Here is a 14600-nt window from a genome sequence, read left to right as displayed (position 1 = left end):
AATATATATATTTGAAAATATTTCAACTTGGTTGAAGACTATATGTAAAAAAATGATAAACAGTGTCACCCTCTATTCTGACCGGGTGTTGTCTCATTGTACCTATTGTTAGATAATCAACAATTACTTGAGTTCTTGATATCAGATCAATAAATTTTTTTATTAAAATCAAATATTAGGATCCCATTTTTGTAAGAGAATATCAATTTTTCAATATTGATTAGTACAAAAAGTTTCTATAATAGGATCTTCACTGTTGAACAGAAATTTCATGCACCATGTCCACAACCCATAAGTGCCATGTTTAACCTTATGGGAATTCCCTATGTGAGAATAACCTCTGTAACAATCTAGAAAGGATTATGGAAAACCTATAGGGCTAAAGAATGACTTGTGAAATGATGGATACCTATTTTATAAACTTGTAAAATTGTGACTACATGTAGGTATCTAAAGAACACGAGATGCCTTGCACCTCTTAAAATATTGTTCCTATGGAACTTCAACCACCTGTAGGTCTCTGATTAGGGCTCATCACTATTTTACTACTATAAAACTCTATAAATGGGCATGTACCTGCACCTGAACTTGAAAATTTCATGGCCTTAGAGACTTGAGGGGTGTGCAAGGTTCCTCCTCAAGGTGGGTTGTGCACCCCTTTAGGGTCATAATCAAGAAGGGAGGATCACCTCACTATTGTCTTCCTAACTCACCTAGCATCTGCTTTTAACTCAAAGGAATCAACATGGCAAGTACATTCTAATGACTAATCAAACAAGGATATCATGCATTGACTGAAAAAGCTTTGGATTCTTTAATGAAATGCAAGTGGATATAAGGAAATGACTGAATTGAAAGGGCTAATGATAAGAGAATTACCCTTTTGTATTGACTCACTGCTTTTACAAATATCCCAGTTATCATTTTTATCATTATTTTTGTCATATAGCATCAATGTTCAATCATCTAATCAAATTCGAAGTTAGGTAGCTAGTGAATAGCACTATGCAAACAATTTGATATCAATTTATGACTGGGCAAAAAAGAGAAATTATAAAGCAATCATAATCAATCCTAGATTGAATTCTACATGCTCTTCGATTGTGATTTCAGAGGATTTATTACACTCAATCTCTCTTTATCAATAGTAGTACTAGTTCAACAATACGATGAAAAGAGAGATTCAACTAAAAACAATAGGATTACCTCTTAATGTTGAAGAGTAGTAGATAAACCACAACTGATCAATTCTCAACACAATCCATCATCAATAGATCAAGATTGAAGAACATAAGGCCAACTTTAAGAATAATTTGTCCCATGATGATTGCTTCCATGTAACTTCAGCTCCCAATCATAGAGATTACTCCAATGAATCAAGAGAATCCCATAGAATGATTTCTTAGAGAAGGTCCTTTGAACCTTGAAGAATCCAAATTCTTCATATAATCAATAATTTCAAGTATTTTCATGTATTTTCAAGTTGAAGTGGATGAAAATTCCATCAATCTTGATGGAATACTTCAATGTAAGTCAATCCTTGATAAAATAGCTTCAATCTAACCTTCCTTAGGGTGTAGACAATAAAAGCCCCATGGTTTGGAGCTTCAATAAAACAAAATTTGATGAAAATTGATGGTTGCCATGTTTTGCCTCAATTTGAAATGGAGAAAATGCTTTCAACCTTGCTTTAAAGCTTCAATTTATGCCCATGTCAGTCAATTTTAGCTAAAAGGAACCAAGATTAAATCTTCAAAAAAACTCTAAAATTTTCATGCTTATATCAATGTTCTGCCATAGCTAAGATTATGATGAGAGCTCAAGGTTCAAGAAGAGTGAAAGATTAGGTAAGAGATGGTTAATACTCCATGTTAAGGCTTCATTTGATCAAGTAAATGAGGGCATAACTTGAAGATGAAGTTGTGGATTGATTCAAGAGGATAAGAGCATGCTAAGAATTGGTGCAAACTATCTTGGAACCTCCTCTTGCATCACATGGTGAAGTTGGGGCTAAAGATGAAGCATATAGGTATTCCACAGGTTGCTCAAGACCTTAGCAATCATCCTCTCTAGGTTACATGAAGAGAAATGGCCATGGGCAAGAGGTAGAAGAAGAGATCTCCATGAAAGCTCTCACATGGAAGCTTGGAAAGAGGAAAGAGAAGTCTGCTTCAAAAAAGTAACCACAAGAAATAAATCATGTTTAGACTCAAGTTAAGTTCAAAAACCTTCAAAATGGTCCCAAATTGATCATGAGCCACTAAAATGACCTTGAACCCGCCGTTATTCCTTCAGAGCTTCTTCAAGATTCTCAAATTTAGTCCCGACTTGCTACAGAGAACCTTAACTAGTCATGGTTTTAACTATGTCAAGTCTTGTATTCTTGTCCTCCAATTATCCTATGCCTAGTCTTTTAACGAGATCCACCATGAAAATGACCTTCCCATTGGATCAAAGATTTGCTTTGATACCAGTGTAAAGAAGCTGATTCCCATGATAAACTATAAAATTGAAAATACAAGAAAATAGAATAAATTGCCAAGAAACCATAACCAAGGTGATTAGGATGAAATCATGCTACCATTAATGGTTGGGAGTAAATTGATGAGAGGATGTAGCATGATATGCACCCCAATGCTATGGTGCTCAAGAGTATGCACCCTCTTACATGGTGGGAGGTTGAGGCCTTAAACATGAAATGTTAGAAATGGTAAAAAGATCCTTGGCAAGTTACATCTAAGCCTTTTATACTTAACCCTAGTTGGCTAAATATTGGCTAAGGCATTAAGGAATTTTTACTCTATTACAATAGCACCTTGAAATGGCCATTAAAGGTAGCCACCTTTTTATAATAGCTAAGAAATATCATGCAATTAGTTTTCTAAGAAAGGACCTAATGTACTATGAGTCAACATGCTTATAATCTATCCTTTAGTCTTGCAAACTGGATGCAACCAAATATTTGCTCCCTCGTCCATTGTTGGATAAGATCCTAACAAAAGAGGAGCTTAACATTGCTAGTTTCTTTTATGGACCCTCATTACTCAGCAATTCCACATCCTAATTGTGCATCCTTATGGTTCAAATCTGTTAGATATGCTCAATGCCCCACCCTTGTAAGGTGCCACCAATGATCCATGGCACTCAAAGTTGTAAGGCCCCCATTATGAGGAGAAGCCATGTGTGAGCATAGACATTCAATGGATCTTGACCTATATGTCAGATTAATTCTATGTGACGATGGAAAAAAATGTGACCTTTTGTGGATCTCGAGGCACAATGCATCAAGTTGTGGGGTGTGGGAGTTATCACTGACCCCTATATTTTGGGATCCGGGGGCCACAAAAGTGGCCCCTGCATGGGGGGGTCTCAAGGGGGCCAATAGCCTCCCTAATGAGGGTCCGGGGGTACTGCTCCCAGTTGGATGGTAAAAGGAATATTCCCTAGCTAACTAGAGAAGGCTCATAATAGGGTCAAGCATGCTGGCTAGACTACCTTCCCTAGCTAACTGGAGAAGGCTCATAATAGGGTCGAGCATGCTGGCTAGACTACCTTCCCAAGCTATAGAAGGAAGATCCCTCTAAAGCCATCATCAAACTATCTTTCACCCAGTCAAAGTTTTTCTAGCTACCCTAAGCTCTTCACTTATCATTTGTCTAAATCTCTATCTAAGCTTCACAATGGAAGCCCACATGTGGAGAGATCCATCTTTGTATCAATTTGTTTGAATTTAAAGTAGTCTTTGTTCTTCTCATATTTTTTGTATATTCTCTACTCCTTGCTCAAATTCTATCTATGTTGTGCCATGTAATTTATACATGGTATCAAAGCCCAAGGGTCGAGTGAAGAGTACATGAGAGGCAAGGGCTTCAATAGAAAAGTGGAGAAATGCCGTCTGCTACATCAAGTAGTGGTGCTTATGCATTAGGTGGTGGTGCTATCATATCAACAATTCAAACACTGAGGATTCATCCACCAGACCTTCAACGAAGGCAAGTTAGATGGTACAAACTATACTTTGTGGAAGTTTAAAATTACAACTATCCCTAATTCTTATGAGCTTTGAGACTAACCCAAAACCACAACACATCTCCAACCCATCAAATTCATGTGTTATGATTCCTCCAAATGTAGATCTTTTAAGAGCTTGGAAATGAAGGAATGCAAGTGCATTGTGTGCCTTAGTTATAAACTATTCTAATAGTGTTTTGACCTTGATTCAACACACAACCAAAACTTCAGAGGCTTAGAATGTATTAAGGAGTCGATACAAAACACAACATCAAACAAGGATTTAGAACTTGGAGACTCAACTAGTAGCAAAGAAGTTTATCAAAGGAGAGATAGCTAAAGCATTTATCACTTAGATCAAGAATCTATGCAACCAGATGGTTGGAGTTCGTGGGATACAAAAGTCTAGTGAGGAGCTACCTCAAAGGTGTCTTTGGATTTTTCCACCAAAGTTTGATGGATTGGTAATTGCCCCAAACACTCAATTGAAACCCCAAGCTTTGACATTTGAGGAATTTAATGCATGAGAACATAGCTGCAATGAGGATACTGCATTACTATATAAACAAGGATAGAGCATCACTTTTTTTTAAAAACCCATGTTGTCTCTCTGTATTGACGTAACAAATTTTTGTTACAATCAGCCAAGCCTCTCTCTCTCCACACCTACGTGGAAGCACTGCTCAAATCCATCAAGCTTCTTCCATGGCTGCCAAGAGACATCGAGATACTAAGGGAGGTCATGCTAAGAGAGCTCCCCATGTGAGAATGTAACTACTACTGAGAGAACTCAACACGAAACTGAAGCACAAGTGAAAGTTACCCCTGAATCTATTCAACTCAAAGGACCTTAGTTATTTCACAACAAATTGAGGTTGCAGTTATACCCCATAATCACAATGGATGGCCGAATGGAGATAAACATGTTTAGTACATAAGAAAATGATTACTTTTAAGATATTAACTCTACAAATTTCTAATTTTTCTATTTCATATTATTATTATTTTGCATCTTACGATAAAATGATTCCATGTTGACCGTGTAGACGGAGTGTGATCACATATAGTCCAATCCTATGAGATTGGAAGGTCCTATCCTAGGGACAATGTCTTTTTGTAGAAAGACTATTTTGGAGTAATGGTTCTACTTGTTATTATGAAATAAATTATTTGATTTATGAATTATTGGTTATGTGCTAAAGATTGAGTTTAATGAATCCACTTTAATTAAATAATTTAAAAATTATTTTTTTTAAATGTCCAAACAATGTGGTAATATGCTTCGCTAATTAGAAAACTAAAGCAAACCTAATCGAGGAAAGTGGGAGGCTTTGATCCTGATGATCAAATGCCATTTGGTGGACCAAATAAGTTGCAACACTAGATAGAGCTGATTAAATCATGATCCTTCTAATATTGATGGGATTAGTTACCAACTTTAACACTATTTTAGGGTACCGGAGCTAAGATTTTACCTTATGGGTAGGGGGATTGAGTTACGCTCTCCCTCATCTCTCACTCTCTTTGAAACAAGTGCGGTGTTAACCTCACTCTTGCTTTTGATTGATTACAAAGTGGTCTTTCTTAGGTGGGCATTAGATTGTTATTAGGGGTGACTTGTCCACACTTCCCCTTTGAAGTAGAACTGGGATTCCCATGTTCAACTAAGTCCTAGGTTTTCCATGGGGAGACTAGATGGTGATGTGCATGGATATGAATTTTGGTTGACTGCTAAGAGGACTCCTACTAGTCTGTTGGAGGAGATACCTCACAAGAAGACATGTGAAAAGAATGACATTGTGAAGATTAAAGGGAAAGAGACAACCAATATAGCTAAAGTAGATTTAGAGTTATTCATGTGACCATTGAGAAAGTGTATTTCTTGGTGCAAGAAATATCTAACACTAACTCATGGGTATTGGAGAGCAGTGTCTCTCATCACATGACCAACAAGAAAGATCTACATAGTTTTATGAGATCTCTGTAATAATCCATTATTGTGACAGTTGGGAATGATTGAAAACACCTTGTTAAGGGCACATATACTATGTCATTTGTTACTACGAATGGTAAAATCAAGAATCTTTCAAATGTATTGTATGCTCCAAAGATTAAGAGAAATTTGCTATCAGTTGTTTCTATATTTGATCTTAGCCATGAGATGAGGTTCACTAAGACAGGTGTAGAAATTAACAATAGTGCTAGCAAAGTTATAGACAAACAAGAAAGGAGGAATAACTTGTATGAGCTAAGTGCTCTTACAACCACCACTGGTGTTGGCATAAGTAAACTTTGGCATGAAAGATTTGGTCACATTGATTTTGCTGTATTAAAGAAGATACATAAGCAACTTATGGTTGCTCACCTACCTACAGAAATAAAGGAACCATGTGAAGCTTGTATGATGGGCAAGCAACACAGAAAGGCATTTCCACAAGAAAGCAAGAATAGAGTGAAGAATCCTCTAGAGTTGGTACATGCTGACTTGTGTTGTAAAATGCCTACAAAATCCTTATGAGGATCTTGTTATTTTATGTTGATCGTCAATATTTACAATAGGAAAATGTGGGTGTACTTCCTTCATGATGATAAGGCTCAAGCTTTTGCTAAGCTTAAAGAATTGCTAAAACTTGTTGAGAATGAAATAGGGCAAACTGTGAAGACGTTTAGAATAGATGCTGGTGGTGAGTTCGACTCAAAGGAGTTTGAAGACTTTTGCAAGAGTAAAGGGATTAATTGTCAATTGACGATGCCTCATACACCTCAGCAGAATGGCATGGTTAAACATCAAAATTGCACTCTTGTAGAAATAGCAAGGTGCATGCTTAAGGGCAAGGGATTGCCTAACTAGTTTTGGGAAAAAGCTTTTAAGACTTTAGTCTACATTCTTAATTTGAGTTACACAGAGGATCTTATGGAAAAACACCTCATGAGGCCTATTCACGTAAGAAACCATCTATCTCACATTTTAGAACTCTTGGTTATGAATGTTGTGCACATGTTCCAAAGGATAAGAGAAACAAGTTAAATCCAAAAACCACAAAATGTATCTTCTTGGGTTATAGTGATGAGAAAAAGACTTACAAATTGTATGATCAACAGGAAAAGATCATAGCAAGTTGTGGTGTTGTGCTCAAGGAGTAGCCACATACAGTGGAAGAGGAGAATAGAAGTTCTTTCACTTTATCATCAAAGCGAAGAAGTAGTCCACTATGAACCTATCCCAAGATATGTACCTACTCTCAAGGAGGAGGAAGCATCATCTTCAAATGATGACAAAAAAATTTACCAACGTACAATCAGGCCCACAAAACCCACTGCGATGATGGATAAAGCATCTCTATGATCACATCAATCCTATGCCTACTAAAACTGAGAAAAATGTAGATGGATCAAGAAGGTCTCTTTGAATAGAGGAGCAAAGAAAGGCTTCTACTCACATAGTCAATATGGTCTTGATGACTAAGCCTATGAGAGAAGTAAAAGAGCTAATAGACTTGGAAGAAGAACTTACTGATCCAACATGGAGAGCAACTATGCAAGCTAAGTATGATAGCATAATGAAGAATGATACTTGGGATCTAGTGGATTGGCCAAAAAAGAGGAAGGTTGTTGGCACCAAGTGGGTCCGGAAGGTAAAGTATAAAGCTAATGGCAGCTTAGAAATTTACAAAGCCACATTAGCTGCATAGGGATTTTCATAGGCTGAAGAATTTGATTTTCAAGAATCATTTTCTTCAACTGCTAGAATGACCACTATTTGCATAGTACTTGTAGTGGATGTACTCAAATGGCCAGCTTACCAAATGGATATACAATCAACATTCCTAAACGGTGACCTCAAGGAGGAGGTGTGCATGGCTAACCACTAAGGTTTGAGACCCCTCATTCTGAGAACAAAGATTGTAAGCTGAAGAAGGCATTGTATGGTATAAAACAAGCCCCTAGAGCATGGTAACACAACAGATAGATCAATTCTTTCTAGGTTTCAATTTCAAATAATGTGCCATAGATGATAACTTGTATGTTTACAGGGATAGTAAAAAACTGTAGTGATTGTCTTATATGTGGATGATCTTCTTACTTGTAGAGACAAAGAGCTCGAGCTCAACCATCAAGACCCACGGACTGCTTATTGGTCAAGTGTTTCAAGTGACCACTAATGGCTACCTCTCACATAGCTGACACGCTATCCCTTTCTACGAGTGTAGTGATCTTACCTTAATGCCCAATTGAGTTTCTTCCTCTCTCAAGCACTCTAATAGCTCCAAGATTCTTGATGCATGCTCAAGCATCCTCAAGCCTCTTCCTTCAAGCTCCATCCTCCATAGCCACGCGTGAGACAAGAGAAGAGAAGAGAAGAAGAGAAGAAGAAGAGATGGTGGAGGGCTGCACCTCCGAGATCTCTCACCCTTACACACTCTCTCCCTCACTCACTCACTCCCTCCCTCAAGCACTCACAAGCAAGCAAGCAAGAAAAGAGAAGAGAAGAGAAGAAGAGAAGAAGAGAAGAAGAAGAGTCCACTTTGCCACACACAAAAGAATGAGCTCTCATTCACTTTTTGAAATTTATATACAAAGCGCTCTTTCCCTTGGGCGGTCATCCCCTATTTACATGGCCGACCTAGGCCCTTTTTTCCATTGTTCTCCTATCTTCCTACCGCCCATCTACCTTTACAATTTCGATGGGCACTCTTTTACAGATGTTTTGGCTACACCTTTGTATTTAAAGATGTGTCTTCTTGCTTTTGGCTCCTTGCGGCTTCCATGGTTGCATCTTGTACTCCTGGTGGTTGTTCCCCTACTTTTAGATTTCTTTTGGGCCCACTCTCTTGTAGGGCACATTTTCCTTTTTTTCTGCCTCGTGCTTTTTCTCTTGATGCCTCTTTTTTTGCTTCCTTTTCTTTGCAATAAACATTATCTCCCTCCTAGTTGAGTGCCAATCCCATGGCATAGTTGGATGGTGAGTCGAACAGTGTTTCTGGGGTAGCCAGGTGGCTTTTGAGTGTGTATACAAGCCTGTTGGGAAGTGTGTTGGAGGGATTTATGGAACTAGAAGTTCATTACAATTGGAATGAGCCATGGTGTTAGAGGGATTTATGGACCTGCTAGAGGGATTTATGAAACTGAAAGGTCCTTATGTTGGGAATGAGCCTTGGTATTAGAGGGATTTATGGACCTATTGGAGGGATTTATGGAATTGAAAGGTCCTTGAGTTTGGAATGAGCCGTGGTGCTGGAGGGATTTATGGACCTGTTGGAGGAATTTATGGAATTGAATGGTCCTTACATTGGGAATGAGCTCTGGTGTTAGAGGGATTTATGGACATATTGAAGGGATTTATGGAATTGAAATGTCCTTGAGTTTGGAATGAGCCCTAGTGCTAGAGGGATTTATGGACATGTTGGAGGGATTTAAGGAATTGAAAGGTCCTTGAGTTTGGAATGAGCCCTGGTGCTGGAGGGATCTATGGACCTATTGGAGTTTTTTATGGAACTAAAATTGAATGTCATGTTGGACGGATCCCTTTGTTGGCCCTCCGTCCTTGTCGTCTCTTGTGTTGTTCCAAATGAGCTTCTTCATTCTGTTTTATTAGGGTTATTGCATCTACCGCTTGCTTTGTTGTGCTTTCCTGGTGGTGAGTTGCATAGGATGGGGAGTGCATTACATGGATGATGGGGTCTCTGGAGTTGCTGGTTGGGGCCTTTGTTCATACCTGGAAAGAAAAGAAATGTGCACTACCTGAGGGGCATTTCTGCCTTACCGTGGAGTGTGTGGTGCCCATGCTTGTGGATCTGGGAGATGGGTCTACTAACCTTGGGCAAGCCCAGGGTGGTGTCCCACACTTCAGGACCCAATTTGTGCATAAGGGAGGTGCGGTGCAGGGGGCTTAGGGTGACAGGTCTACCCATAGGCGAGACCTCCCTAGGTGTCCCCTACCCTTGATGTGCCCTAAACGTGAAGTGGGGAATCAAAATAAGACTAGGGGGCTAGGGACAGAGCTGGTAAACCAAGGCCGTCAGACGCACCTATCTTGAGGACCCCTAGGTACAGTGATTGTGATCGATGTGCAACTTGTGGTGTCTATGTGTGATATCTTTTTCTTGTTCTTTCTTTCTTTATTTCTTTATTTCTTCTTTTTTTAAAAAAAAATATAAAGTTACATATTCATGAGAGAAGTTTAATATTTGTCATCGGAGTGAGGTGGAGAAGGGGGCTTAATAGATTTGTTAAAAAACTAGAAGCTTTGGAGATACCCCTTGAGGTTTGTGGTGGTGGAGAGGAATGGATGATTGCAGCGCGGGTGAAGCGGCTGTCATTCATGCCCTCTAGAAGGGCTAAGAAAAATAAAGGTAATAGAGCAGCTCACATCATTAGTCGAGCCATTGCACAATTATCTATAGCGTTAGGATCAAATGGAGTATTGAAAGGCTGTGCTCCTGCGGAGTGGGGTCTTGCCTAAGCCCAGTGGGTCATATGATGAATGCTATGAATAGGGTCTTGTGTGACTTCATTACACAACTGACTATGCCTTTTTTGGATGATGCATCTATTAAAGGCTTTGCCTAGGAGAAAAAAGATGAGTCTTTGGATAATTATGGTTGCAAACACTTTGTTCTTGATGATATTTTGGATTGTGATTGGAATTTGACTAGATTGGAGGAGGTATATTTGACCTTATTAGGTGCAAAGTCTATTTTTGGAGTCAATGAGATGCTTATATTTGGACACATGTGTGATTATTATTGCAGCAAGCCATCTCCAACTAAAGTGGATGCCATAAAGAAGATTGCAGAGTTTTGTACATCAATTTTTGAGGTGAGTAGATTTCTTGGTGCATGTGTATTTTATATGATATGGATTCCACATTTTGCACATATTGCAGATGTTTTATATCAGTTGCTTTACAAGGGGCAAAAAAGCTAGAGGTATGAGAAAGCTCAAACAATTATTGCAACTTGCTCCAACTCTTAGAAAGGCAGATTGTGCTTGTGGGAGACCTATTATGGTCACAATTGACACTAGCCCTACTAGGATAGGATGGGCTATTGGGGCCAAGATGATGAGAAGGGACACAAGTATACAATTCGCTTTGGAGAAAAGGTCTTGAATGAAAGGCAGCGTAGGTATCCACAAATCAAGTGAGAGCTTTGGGGTGTTGTGACCACACTCAAATGTGATAAGGAGTATTTTTATTGGTGCTTCAATGGTTGCGGAGTCTAATTACTTGCCTCTTTTGGGGATGATTACTAGTTGTTATACCTCCGATATAGTGATGCTTTGTTGGATTGCATATATCAAGTCATTGAATCTGAAGTTTAAGCACATCTAAAGTTTAAGCACATTGCAGGAAGAGAGAATCTAGTAGCTAACATGCTTTCAAGAGCCAAGTTTGATGAGGAGAAATCACTTCTTGTGGAAGATGGAGAGATTGAAAATCTAGCCAAATTTGATCACTTGTGCCATGTGTCTTCTTTTGAGGCTTTTTCAAAAGAGTTGTATTCAAGTGAGTGATTGTAGATTGGATGGTATTTGAGTACGTTCACTAAAAGGGCTTATTGGTTTGATGTGGCTTACTGGAAGATAATGCATAAATCCTATGGTTATTTTGTGTGTTATGGTTGCTTTGGAAGCATCCTAAAAAAAGAGGTGGAATTCCCTTATGCGTATGATGGGATAGTCTTGAAGACACCTATTGCAAGCAACTGGATCAAGATTTTCAAGAGGACAAATAAAGATGGATATGTAGTGAAACATTTGATTGAGGATGCGTCTATAGCTTGAAAGCCTAACGAGGAGGTAGAGAATGATATTGTGGATGATGATGCTCTCTTGGATGTTATGGATGAGCAGCTCCATTTGTTTGTAGAGCTCAAAGGTGAGGAGGATGAGTAGCTGTGGCTTGCTCCTCTAAGGGATAAGTAGGTTTAGAGGGGGTGGATGTCATGTTGATTCTAGTCCACCATGTGAACTTCTCTACAGCTACAGGAACTGAATAAAATTTTTAGGTAGTTTGGATATTCAAATTATAGAACCTTGGATGAATAAAGTGATTGCAAAGGTTCATATGTAGGAGAATGGATTTCAACTTAGAGCATGTGCTTGCACTAAAAAACACACCTTGAAATATGTGCATGGTAAATGCACATATTGGGTCAATGGAGGTTGTGTTGCACAAAACATCAATTGCACTACAAATGGATGCTTTGCACCTTATGTTGATGGAGAAAGCTAAGGTGGAGAGAAAACAAGAGTTAACTCGAAGCTAACTCTAAGCTTAAGGAAAGTGATCTATTAGCTTTTACACAAAAGCTTGTAAAAACGAGCAGCCAGCTTTGCATTTGGGGGGAGCCATGAAGGTGGTTAAGTAGCTGGGGGAGGCCAGACATCATGCTGGGCAAGATTTGTGGATGCAGCTGTATGATTCTCAGACAGCACTGAGTGCGAGGTCCTTCAGCTCTGTTAAAGCTTCTTTCTTGTGACTCTGGTCGCCTTGCCTATTGGCCCGAGTATCTTCCCCTCTTGCCATGGGAATTTTCTATCGCTCAAATCTAATGGAATTCAGTGCAAGGATCTGTGTGCAGATCTAGCATAGCTCCGCCTTAAAAGTCCACAACTTGTTCACTGTGTTTGATACTGCCAATGCTGCTTCTCATGTAGCTTGCATGCAAGCATAGTGAATTTGCTCAAGTCACCGCTGTTCTGATTCGCTCCCTCTCTGTCTTCGGAAGAAGCACCGGAGCTACAACGGCAAGAGCAACGAGGAGATTTGTGAATGTTTTGACGAGTGGTTACGATGGGCAATGTCGACGTTGTGTCCTTTGATATAGTCTGCACCAATCTCTGAAGGAGAGAAGAGAAGACACAGGTCTTGATCTAAGCAGGTTATCTGGATAGGCTATCGCAGTGAAGCAAGGGGCCGCCATGGACTGCAGAGGGTGCTACTGTGAAGCTATACATACAATATGCCACCATGAACTCATACATGCAGTAATATATGAGACATGAGGTTTCAGTTACTAGATACCACCTTTGCATGGTACTATGTTGAAGCTGGAATGAAGAGTAACCAAAAACGGTCCCGTAAATACGGCTAAGAAGAGCCATGGGAGATATGTAGGCATGCCAACAGTAGCAAAGGGACATAGCAATTGATTTGAAGGAGTAATGAAGCACTTTTTAGTTAAAAAGACGAATTACTAGCTCCTCTTACTTGCCTTGAACCTTGATTTCTTGGGCTTCAATCTTTGAGTTTTTTTCAAGCCTATCATGAGTTCACTACTCTCAAAATATTTACCTTACAATCCATGCACTCAAGCATGAATAGGCTCCATGTCATCTTGATGTAATGAGTGTTTGAACTCCTTTGGAGCTACACCACATGAAATATCATCGACTTCATGAAGTTTAACTTCAGCTGCCTAATACTCTCGTAAATCTTTTGGGATCAAAGTAATTGAGCCTATAATGCTTTCCTTTGAGAGTAATAGGTCAAGAGTTCTGTGGTCTAGATTTGAGCTATAAAGGCTTGTACTTCCAATCATTGTGCTTTTTCAATTCAAAAGGAATCTCACTTGTTATAGTTTCAGAGACTTTTTTCATCTTAAGATATCTTTTATTCTCCTGTAGATTTGTGGCTTGACCCAATCGCCCTTTAACAATACTCCACCATTCAAGGACAGTGATAGCATTGGAAGTAATCAACGTTTTATTTCCTTATGACCCATGGGAGTTTGCTTGCACCTTTGTAACTTTGCTTCTACAATATTCTTATCCTTCTCCATTTGCTCCAAAAGTGATTTTAATGAAGCATTTTCCTCCCCCAAGGTTGAATTTCTTTGCATGTCTATTGCCATGTCTTGTTCCTTGTCTTTATATTGCTTCAATTCTTCTTCAAGTTTTTGCATTTTGATATGTTGATCTTGTAGGGCTTTTTACAACACATTTAAAGAACCCTAGGATTGTGACAAAGATTGATAAGTGCTATATAATATTGATTGATAATATTGATGCACGTGCATATTTTCATCAAAGCTTTTGCAATAGCCTATTAGACCATTTTCACCATCCCCAATAAAAGTAAGTAATGAAGAAGTGGAATTGAAAGGTGGGTTTGTCCTAGTGCAAGGATCATTAGGATATAAGGAACAATCCACTCAAATATCAATATTTTTATTTCTCTGTAGACCATATTGGGAAGCAGTTGTTGCATCTAGACTATGCTTGCTATAAGGGGACTTTGCAATAGCATAGTCTTCATCTACACGAACATGCAAATCCACCTTTCTCTTACAATTGCTTGTGTTTGTAAGTGGTTTCATTAGAGAAGGAGAGGAAATGGAGTAGATTAAGTTCTCATAAAATTATAATGCTAACTTGGAAGGGCTAGAGGGCAAAAGAGAGCATGAAAAATGCTTAGATGCATATAAACTATGGTTAGGTACCACTAGAGATGAAAAAGGCTATATTTTGAAAAGGAGCAAAAAAAAAATCACTTTTTGGGGTCAAAATTAGTCTACCCTACTACTATGGCAATTAGGAGGGGTAGTGGAGCATAAAGTAGGCTACCTCTGTAGGGTCCTAGATAT

This window comes from Lygodium microphyllum, chromosome 13, assembly GCF_053477565.2.
Source record: "Lygodium microphyllum isolate KBCC chromosome 13, Lygodium_microphyllum_v1.1.10, whole genome shotgun sequence".
In the NCBI taxonomy this organism is placed as follows: Eukaryota; Viridiplantae; Streptophyta; class Polypodiopsida; order Schizaeales; family Lygodiaceae; genus Lygodium; species Lygodium microphyllum.
The sequence above is the reverse complement of the archived record's forward strand: the minus strand, read 5'-3'. Positions refer to the sequence as shown.